The sequence below is a fragment of the Bradysia coprophila genome, unplaced genomic scaffold, assembly GCF_014529535.1.
Source record: "Bradysia coprophila strain Holo2 unplaced genomic scaffold, BU_Bcop_v1 contig_24, whole genome shotgun sequence".
Classification (NCBI taxonomy): domain Eukaryota; kingdom Metazoa; phylum Arthropoda; class Insecta; order Diptera; family Sciaridae; genus Bradysia; species Bradysia coprophila.
In genome coordinates, this window is record NW_023503501.1 from 7,990,645 (window position 1) to 8,001,720 (window position 11,076).

The following is an 11,076-nucleotide window of genomic DNA, read 5'->3' on the forward strand; positions in this document are numbered from 1 at the left end:
ACGAGGGCATTTTATCCGTCGTCGAGCAAAAAATTAATTATTTTTTCTGTTGACATTGGTTTGGTTGCAGCGACATCTTTCAATGAGATAGTGAATCGTTTTCTATCGGTAGAGTTTTGATGGTTTTGATTGAATAGAGAAAAGAGAACTGATGTCATAATCCCTCTCCAGTTTACTGAAATTAATGGAATCGCATTAGGTGATAGTGCTAGAGTGCCTGATTCGACAATGTAATGAAATTGATTTGAATGATCAAGAAGCATAGATGCTATCAACATTTCCAGTGTAAATGGTACACCCTGGTAGTACAGATGAACGGCTCTTGAGCACGTAGACCATAGGAAATCATAGGAATCATTAGTAACATTTATATTTCATAGATTCAGTCTTGAAACTATTGTCCCACAATATCATTGATTTACATCTCAATGATGTTGTGGGACAATAGGTTGCAACAAACATCAGATTTCTTCAATACGTTTTGTAGTTTTGTAGGAGTTCCACTGACCTTTTACCACCTCCCAGACACTTCGACATAAAATATATGTGAATAGTGTCACACCCGTGCCTTTTACAGTCAAAACGATTTTAAACTTCTTAGATAATTCAATAACCAGATCGTCTAAAATGCATTCGTTAAATTTACCTTAGGATTAATTATAGTCATTGACAATCTCATCATCTGCTATCAACAACAAGAACAAGAAGAAGCTCTGAGATATCTATAGCTTTCTGTTAAATAAAAAGGTCGTTTCAAACAAATGAAGTAAAAGATTTTGTGTAAAACACTTAGCGATAGTAAAGAAGTAGTAGATCTCGCTGCGCTTGCCTTAAGGTTCAACATTCGTTCAAACAAACTCTATCGTTGGTCACATATGCATTTCTGTCTCAGATGCCACCGATGATGGCTAATGCTTCATGTTCCCTTAGATCTGTCAAATTTTATTGTACAATCTGTGTTATAGCGGGCAAGGTGTCAGCTTCTTCAGATTTAGAATGAAGAGTTCGTCACATTAGTTAAAGGTAAGAGGCTTACTTGAAGCCGATCCAATGACAAAACATGGAAACTACTACTGATACAGAAGCGTCTCGTATTCAAACAATAATAAATAAAATTCATTTTGATCGCATTTCTCACAGCATGTTACGTATCAATAAAACAGCAAAAATTTCTTCAAGTAAATGATTTTCTGTTTACCTGCAATAAAGGAAAATATTTTTATTAGAAGATTTATGACAACGAACTCTATTAATATCAAAAACCGAGTATCATGGAATTTTAAATTAGACTAAATTGGATTATACTCGCGGTATATTTGTAATTGCATGTGTGTACACTCAGAGTAAACAAAAAATAATAATCTCAGCGGTCTGGCCATTAAATTGATGTATGTTTAATGTTCAATCGTGCATAGAGAAAGTACCATAATGATTTCATTTCATCGAAGAAGAGGAACGAAAAAAAAACTAACAAAAGAAGTTAATTCACCATATGAACTAAATGTCATTTTAACTCCCACCGTTGATATTAATGTGTTATGAAATTGTGTGTGAAACCGACAATCCAATTTAAATTACGAAGTGAAGGTTAATAAAATATTGCTAAATAAAAAGCAGAATTGGTATACGCTTCATTAACTGAAATGATGCATCGTCAAACGATCGCTTTAATAAGCTTTCTCACTTGTTTTTTTTATTGTTTAGACAACGATTGAAACATTACCACTGAAGTGCTTAGAAATAAGAGCATTACTTCCTTATAACGAAAACCGAAAGCAAGAAGTAATGAGAGATGGCGTTGGTATACAGAACTGTTGTAATTATGTAACCGAGTCAACACCTGAGATTCCAAATGTCTCCGAGCAGAATTATATTGCTACTTATGTTCAGAATGATTATGTTCTTATTCAAATAACTTTTTAGATTCAAATAACTTGAAAGCATTCTTCCACCAGATGGACTTAAAACCTTGTTATGCAGATAAGAAACACACACAGCACATTTTAATACTGTAAAGTCTTCCACATGGTTCACGTATACCAATATGCTTGGAGCAGTACATGACAATATAAACATTCGGTTGTACATAAAAGGCATGAACAATTTCTCTACAAGGTGTTATGTTTAGTTTTAACGTTGAAATTTCATTTTAAAGTGTCTTCCAATATACCTTTGGTAATGTTTGTTTGTTCTAGCACATAGTCGATTCGGATTTGAAATTCACTCGTCTGTTTTCATAAGATATTGACTTTAAGGAGAGAGAGAAAAAAAGCAACAAAATAGAAATATCAAACGGTTTTTTCTTCTCTTTGTTGAGATCGTTTTCCATTTCACTTAAGTGAAAAAGGCAATGGCATACACACACTCAAAATGTGATTTCGTTTTCATTTTTATTTCTTAATACGATTTCGTCTAGTTACAAATTCGGTTACAATCCACCATCCACTCAGCTTACATTCGATTTTCTATTTATGAAACGCCCAAATCTGTTGATGAAAACACCAGCCAATATATGAATAATACTCCTTCGGTGGATAGAAAACCAAAATAAAAAAAAATCTTTTACATAAGAAGTCTATCGCGTCGAGAAGAGAAATAATAAAAATAATTCACATTATCCGAAATATCTTTATTGACTAACATTCATTCGGTTTCGAAAGCAGTTAATAAAAGAAATATCCATAAATGTGATGGCCAATGGCATATGTTTTTCCCATTTCATGTTTTTATGAAATGATTTAAAGCATAAATCCATTATTGCGATAATTCCATGTTCTGTACTACGTTCGAGTACCTCTTCAAATTGGTAAATTTAATGTGCTGAAATTTACTGGAAAATAATTACAGAAAAAAACTTTGTTTACTCGGCTGATCATGCACAAAAAATTGAATGTGCTTTAAAATTCAGTGGCGAAGCTTTTAGATGGAACCTATGGATTTCCTGACGTCGTCCTTAGCTTTAGCGATTTGAATTCCAGCATAACGGATTGTGACCTAGCCAAGGCCCACAGGTGGCTGTAGCGCCGGTAAAGTAAGTAAGTATAACGGATTGTGTATTCACTCATAGGATCTCAGATATTTTGCTCCAAAGACAATAAAATTTGCATTCAACTATATCGAAATTAAGTGAAGATTTCTGGATTCATTAGTAAGACCCTCGACCACTGTTTCGATCTGAGAGAAAGTTTCAATACATCTTCTGACGTATTGCATTAATATGCAGTTCAAAAATACCATTTTTCGTCAGGCCTTGGCGACGGTGGTACTGGTGCAAAAATTAATGAACACTATACAATTTTGCTCACGAAAAATTGTAGCGAATTATAGTCGAAATGAAGTTACCACCACGCTTAACAAAGCAAGGATTTAGTATGTGTTCTTATGAAAGTATTTTCAAGCCTTCATAAGCCGCTCATACCAATGTGACGAGTGTGTTCATTCCTCTATAGATACAGAGGAATTTATCTTCATATTTATGATCATTTGATCATATGTTGGTTGACAATTCAATAAATGTAGATACATTGCACTTCGCATCTAAAGAAGAATCAAAGCTCGTCACATTGGTATGTCCGGCTTATGAAGGTTGGATAAAAAGAAACCTTCGTAAGCTCACATACAAATGTGCAAACCCTTACTTTGGGTTCATTAAACATCTGAGTTGAAAGTTACTATGAAATTCAGTTGTTTTTCTGATTTGATCATTTTAATCCCTTTGATCGAAATACTAAATTATTGACAATGTCGTGCACTGATCGCGTTACTCTATAAGTAAATATCAAATCTATTACTTCAAATGCTAAGAAACATAAATGAATAGTGGGATGAAATTGCGGAATTCGTAAAAATTAGTAAAGTTTCAGTGTGTAGTTCAATCTAAAAAGAAATTTAAGGTAGGTAATAGGTAATAAGCAACCATTTGTTTGAATACCTTTGGGTTAAATTAGATGAATGTATTACGACACTATTCAGAATACGACTGTAGCTGTAATTCCATTCGACAAAAGTTCACCTGAAGTAGGTATGTTTGTGAACTACTAAAAAAAGTGAAAATGTAATTCGTTTTATGGAAAAATATTCACATCTCCGGTTCGGAATGCTATGTCGTACTTGGTAGATTTTCGCAAAAAAAAAGATGAAGAAAAATGGAAATAAAACGCAATCCAGCCTGGTATATAAAAAGATGTTCCATATCTTCAGGAAATATACACGAAAAGTTTATTCAACTGAAGTACTGAATCAGAAATATTTCGTTCGTCTATTCAATTGAATTAAATAAAAATGCGAATGTAAATTTTACTTAATTCTATTTATGCAAAATCTACACGATTGTACATAATATAATGAAACGTACAATTTGAAGGAAAAAAAGATTCCGCTTCCCATGAACTCAGTGAGAAAATATGAAGAAGAAAAAAATGGTATGCAGTGGCTTCTGCAAGCTGAATATTTTCATTAAAATTTCAACAGACACTTAAGCGGTACATTCACGGAACAGAGCAAAATACATTCAACAACAATATGTTCTGAAGTGTGAGAAACTTTGAGTGTAAAATGCGAAAAAAATCTATCTAAGGTGTTCTCTGCAGCGAAATCTCAGCGGTACGGTTCAACCTTTCAGAAATGGTTAATTTTATCTGTTATCTCTGCGACTGACACCAGCAACAATAATAATGTAATGAGCTCTTAGTCAGTGGTCTATTAATTTTAAACAAAGAGAAGTAGCAGAAGATTAAGTTTTTATACCACCGTGAGTATACCAATCATTCATCAGTCACTAGCATTACCATTTATTCGGAATATTTTAATTTAATTCGAATCAGAATGTTGACGAACATTAACAGTTCCAATAATAATGTCCATTTGGGACTTTTGGCGTCGATGTAAGAATGCTTAAATTTGCTCATTCAGAGGTTAAGAGTTTCAAGAATTTCGACAGGACTTCCAAAGAGTTCAGAAATTTGTAAAACAAAACGTTGTGTGTAGAAGTCTTATGAATTTCTCAAACAAATAGTAACAGCGAGACAAAATACTTTAAATATTTCTTGCATAGCAAAGACGTTGAAAAAGTTTAAATTATTAAAAAGAAAAGAAAAACTGCGGCAAAAACCACTAACAATCCTGAAAAACCGGTTTTATGTACCCATTTACTTTGCTGTGAGATAATTGCAATTAATTAAGAAGTTTTGAAAGGGATCTAAAAATTATATCGTAAATGACAACTTATTAGGAAACTTTACGTTGAAAAATGGCTAAAAAGTGCTGTCGTTGAAATTTTCTATCAAAAAAAAGCATAACAAGCGAGCTATTAAATTTTCATTTTTATTCCACTTCTACCTCCATAGTTTCACAAAAATGTTTGCATCACAGCACAACCACTTTTACATGGAATTTTAAAACATTTTATGCGCTGATTGTTAACGGGAAAAAATCCTTACATGTTATGAAAACGCTGAGCTACGTGTTCAAATTAGTACCGACAACAAATGTAAAATTTAGATCCGTGATGGCATACACAGAACATACATCACTTTTACGGGAAAAGCTTTTGCTGGAAATGATTTAATTAAAATGGGACATGTTCTTATTGCATAAACACGACAAGAAAAAAAAAGGTTTAATGAAATTAATGGCTCCAAGTTTGTGCGTTTTTTGTCATTCTTTAAAGTAGATTCACTTGAAAATATACAACTTTCTATGCAAATCTAAAAGAACATTCGATGTGCTGTGAATGGAAATGTTGTGATGGGATAAAAGGCGAATTTTCTTCAACGAAAAATTTGACAAAATGTCTCGTCATAAGCCGCTTATTAGATTGACGAAATATTCTCAAAATGGTTTTGTTAGCGTTGGATACTTAGTGACAACAGCTGGTTCAATTTTTAGGCTATAACTGGTATAATCGTCGTTACTGTGTGGGAACAATTTATCATAATTTATAGCTAACAAGTGGTTAAGTTTTCATTACATATATGACTTCGTTGATAATAGGAGTCCGTATCTTAGGGACGAAGAGGGAAGGACTCTTAAATGCTGGATAGATAAAATGGTGGGACTATTTTATGAGTGCTTTGTTGTAATTTCGATTAAGTTGATAAATACATCTTTGATGTCCACGGAAGTATTCGAGTTCTGAACTGAGTCTATTTACACTTCAAATCCCTCTCCAACTTTCCAACTATTTAATCTAATATTTGGAAGATCTATTTCCTATTTGATCAGTAGTAGTTCAATTTATCTTCTATTCGATCGAATGGAAATAACGTCTACCCAACCATTTTCCCAACTCACTCGTTGTTTTCTCATGGTTTCCCGCATCTTAATGAAGTACTACTTGTACCTATGTTTTTATCTCATATATTAGTCAGACTTGTCTGCCTCGTTATTCAATAACAACCTTTAATCTTTGTTATCAAGGCAGTAATTTTAGTGCTTGCTTGTAGAGCTGACAGTGTAATTGATAATAAACGAAATAATTGAAATAATTTTTTAACAGCATTGTATTCACGGTTCCCGACTTTTAAGTGGTATAGAAGCCGAAGTGCATGACTGACGACCACTACCTGAGCTCCATTTACTAAAACAAAACAAAAGCTTTGAGAAGAACGATGTGCAGATTGTAGGACACATTTAGTACATCCATGCAAACCTTTAATCGTAAAAGACCAAGCCACAGGCACAGATTAATTTTTTTTTGCGATATTCCCTATACCTTTACAAAAAAAAGACGTTGGGCCTTCAAACTGTTGCTTCGAAGTTAAATGTTACCAAAATCTAGTCACTTTTGAACCAGTTTCCCCATTTGGTCTTGTTCTTCTCCGAACTCCAAAAGACATTTCATTCAAGACAAAAACAGTTGAAGGTTAAGTTTAATGTACATGGTCAGTGCTCGATGGCATACAGATTATCGTAATCAAGGTCGACCGATTAAAATTAAATAAACCAAACTGGTTTTTTCGTCGGTTTCGAAGATTTTTTTTTTCCTTTGTTGCCGAGCAAGAATTTTTTTGTTTTGTTTCGTTTCATTTAAAGGCATTTAACAGACAGTTCATGTTTTTGCTAAAGTTGCGTACGAAGAACGGATACAGCAACCACCTTAACATGGTTAGAGATTAATGACCAAATAAAATAAACTGACAAAAAATTATGCTTAAAAGACGGTAGACAAAAATGTAGCTAAAACAAACATTCAAATTTGGTTGATTATTTACCGACCGATCAAAATCCATAAAATGTTCTCTCTACATACTTATAAATCAAACTTAACGTAGTGATTAATTAAATTGACCTTGCTACAATATTTTCATTATGGCATTATGGTCATTCCACAATAAACTATATCTCTCATTACCCGATTGAAGTTTGAATTTTTATTGCTGCCGAGTCTGTTTGTATTTTGTGTGTCGCTTATATATCGCATAGATTATCTGTGTACAAAATTACGTGCTACAGTACGACCGAAAACAAAATCAACGGTGTGTTTGTGTGTTTATTTTGAAACAAAAACAAAATATATTCACAACCACGCACTGTTACACATGACCATAATTGTCTTGAACAACCTGACGGACAACAAAAACACATTCAAAAATTTATAGGTATCGCATGGAATGAATAATGAAAACGAATGTTATCGAGAATATATCAAAAGTAACATTTTAACTGCATAATGCGTTGAATTTTTGTCGAAATTAATTTTGGGAACATGCATGGATGGAAATGCTATACTTGCGGAAATGTATGAATTAACTTACAGTCTACGAACATTCGCCGCGAAATGCATTGTTTGTGTAACACTGTACTGAATGTCTCGTTTGTAGTTTTACGAGGGCTATAAGACATGAGTTGTCATTAGGGCGTATTGAATTTTGAGACTTGTAATCGAAGTCACAATCACAAAAGTATTGCATAAGAGTTCAGCTTATGTCATGGAATGTTGTGTATCCTGGACTCACCAGCATCGGTTGCAGTATCTGCACTGACTTCGTGGGCGGGTAACATTAGGAAAACTCGGAAAGGTCAGGTTCACAATGTTAGGCAATCTCGACAGGGACACCTTCTGGACCATCAGCACTTTCTGCAGTTTTATAGAGATTTCAGTGCTCTACATTCCACTAAAAAATCTTTTTCAAAAATACTCCCAACTTTCCGAGTTATCACCATTATAAACACATAGTCGATTGGAGTTACTTCTTCCGCTACAACTCCGGATTCCTCGACAGAGTTCGGACAGAGTTTTCGATGATCTACATTTTTACGAGTCGTAGAAATTCGATTCGCCCTAGTTTACATGACATTTTTCAACCAAAAAAAACTTGAGGTTCGCTCTTAATAAGGCTTCCCAAACCGAATTCACTTACAATAAGCCTAACTGAGCATGAAATGAGAACAAGTTGCATCATAAACGAAAATTTGTGTCATTCATTTTCCATTTCAAACAGATAAAAACCGCTCTTGATAATAAAAGAAAATTTCATACACGTCAAACCGTGTTATCATATCAAAATTGTACGGTTGTTCGTTACGGCGTCACACATAAATAATATGTTATGTCAACCAACCGACTTTTAGAAACTGTGTGCACCTACATTTTCAATTGCATTTAATTCACAACTCATTGTTATCAACAATAAAAGACAGTTTTTGCTATGAAAAGCAAGGCAAAGTTTGTATATAATATTAATGCACAAATTCAGTAAATTGGAATGCATTTGTTAAGTGATTAGAGACTGAAATTGAGAACCATTAGTTTGAGAGCGGCTCTATTCAATTTCGTTCCATGTTGACCATTAGATGAAGTAACAAGTCAATTAGGTAGAGGGTTTCCTCTGTAATATAGACATTGCTATTCAAAATTGTGCAGTTTTCCTTTTAATTACCCAGCCCATTTATTATGCATTCTTCTCTCACATTCTTGACGATCTAATTTGTTCCGTATAATGTGTATGAAGCATACCGAACGGAATGTAAAAGCATCCTTGTCGAAAATGCAATTTGTTGCACAAAGCTTTTAAATCTTCATTGGAGTATAGATTAGGTCGCTAACATAACAGTAATGCTGAATGATGGGAACATGCATTATGTAATTGTTATTGGCATTATTCAAAAGTGGTTCGCCCACCCAAGTACAATTTCTGGGCTGAAGATCCCCGATACTCCCTCGCATGTATTGAAAATTATTTCGAAAATTAGACTGGGCTATTCACTGGTACATAAAATTGATTCCATAAAATAAAATTCCTGGAAGAAGAGTTTATTCGATTCGTAATTTTTTCTGTTTCCACCAGGGTTTTCACTTCTTCTTTCCGGAAAATTTCTAAAGTTTTAACTGCTGCCAGCAAGAAACAATCTGGAAATCTAATTTCATCTTTTAAAGTTTTAAGTTTTAAAGCTGGAGCAGGGCAAAATTTTAATGGAAATGTAGACCAAGTTTCGACTGATACCTCCAGAACTTTGAACACATTTATATTTACGTTCAACGTATTATGTATAACCAATTCGACATATAACACAGTCTCCATCATCCCGTTATTCGTTACAATAATTAACGTGGAAGACCATACCGATTGGCATTGTTTCAAAATCGCTGAGAAATCCGCACAATCAAACCGATACATTATTATCACATCATTGAGAGCCATCCTTTCTGTATATCTCATCAATTAATCAGCGAACATTTAATTTAATTTTCTGTCATTAAACCGCTGCATACACATTGTTTTCCATACAATTAGAGCCAAAAACATATTTCAAAAAAATGATCCTGTTGTTCACATTGCTGATAGTGCATTAAAAACTTGTTCATTTCCAGCTTTTGTATAAAATGGAACATAAAAATGTTTCTCGATTCGAGAAACATTTTCATTATTTTGAATCCGAATCCGAACAAAAAATTGTACGAGTTTGAAATATATGGACAGTTTATAACAATCAGAAACAATTTACTGCGGTGGTATGAGTATCGGCGGTGGGTTGGGATGGATGTAGGAATATGTAGTTTATATGTTTAGAACTCGTTTCCATTTGAGGGTGGTTTTTCATAGAAATTTACGATCATATTCCCTTAACGAAACCATTTCGTTTATATATCCAATATACCCCGAGTGTACGATTGTGCAAGAGGGGTTCGCCTCGGAGCTGTTGTGTTCCATTTTCTATTGTTATGAGTGTGTGTATTTATATATATTAACGCTAAAGTAACACATGTAACACGCTAATACCTACGCTATGAGCAAATTTATACATAAACGAAACTTTGTTTGAGAAATGGAAGAGCGAAGAAGGATTTTCTACTTCACTGTACGTGAATTTCGATGAGGAAATGGAACGTATACTTTAGATAATGGGATGTATTTTTGGTTGTTTTTATATTGATTCGGGGGCATTTATTATTTAAACAAATACCTTTTGATATTTAGGACATTTTATCTCGAGTACAATTCACATGATGAGTGTGGGAGCAGATGGATTTTTCGTATTAAAAACAAATTCTAACAAAAACCTCTCGTGAGTGTACCTCAATAATTTAGAATAAAAATAAAAAGTAAGTGGAACAAGTATGGCCTGTCGCTACAAACTTCATACTGAATAAATAAATGAGCGACAGAACTGTTAAATCGGTGAGGTGAATTAAAAATTAAAATTCTCAAAATCGTCAGAGTTCCGTCATTGTTAGTTGTTCACCGAGTAAAGGGGTTTTTTGCCATTACGTATTACATGGGGATAGTACATTGTCAACATCATCCACCATCGTGAACAAATGACACCAGAACCACACAGTTTACATTATATAGGTAAAATTTTGAGGTGGTTTTCGGGAAACCATTACTATTAGGTACGTGGCAATGAACTATTAGTTAATAAGCAATTAATGGTACATTACGTATGCTTATGTAAAGACCCACTTTTGGCCAGGACATTTCTCAAATCTGTTCTTTACCATGATGGTAAATCAGAATGTCTTATTCATTTTTGTACACTTATACAAAAAATAGCTATCATGGCTGACGGTGTGCCCGAAACCAAATTTAATCAAGAATTTTTGCACCTATGATTTCTCTTCGTGTTTCCCCTTTT

The 11,076-nt window shown here is 33.7% G+C and overlaps 1 protein-coding gene across 5 annotated transcripts in view; it reads right to left on the reverse strand.

The window, feature by feature from the left end:
* Positions 1-11,076, reverse strand: part of LOC119077736 (RNA-binding protein Musashi homolog 2) — a 90,038-nt gene that overhangs the window by 51,684 nt on the left and 27,278 nt on the right. The window lies entirely within an intron of this gene.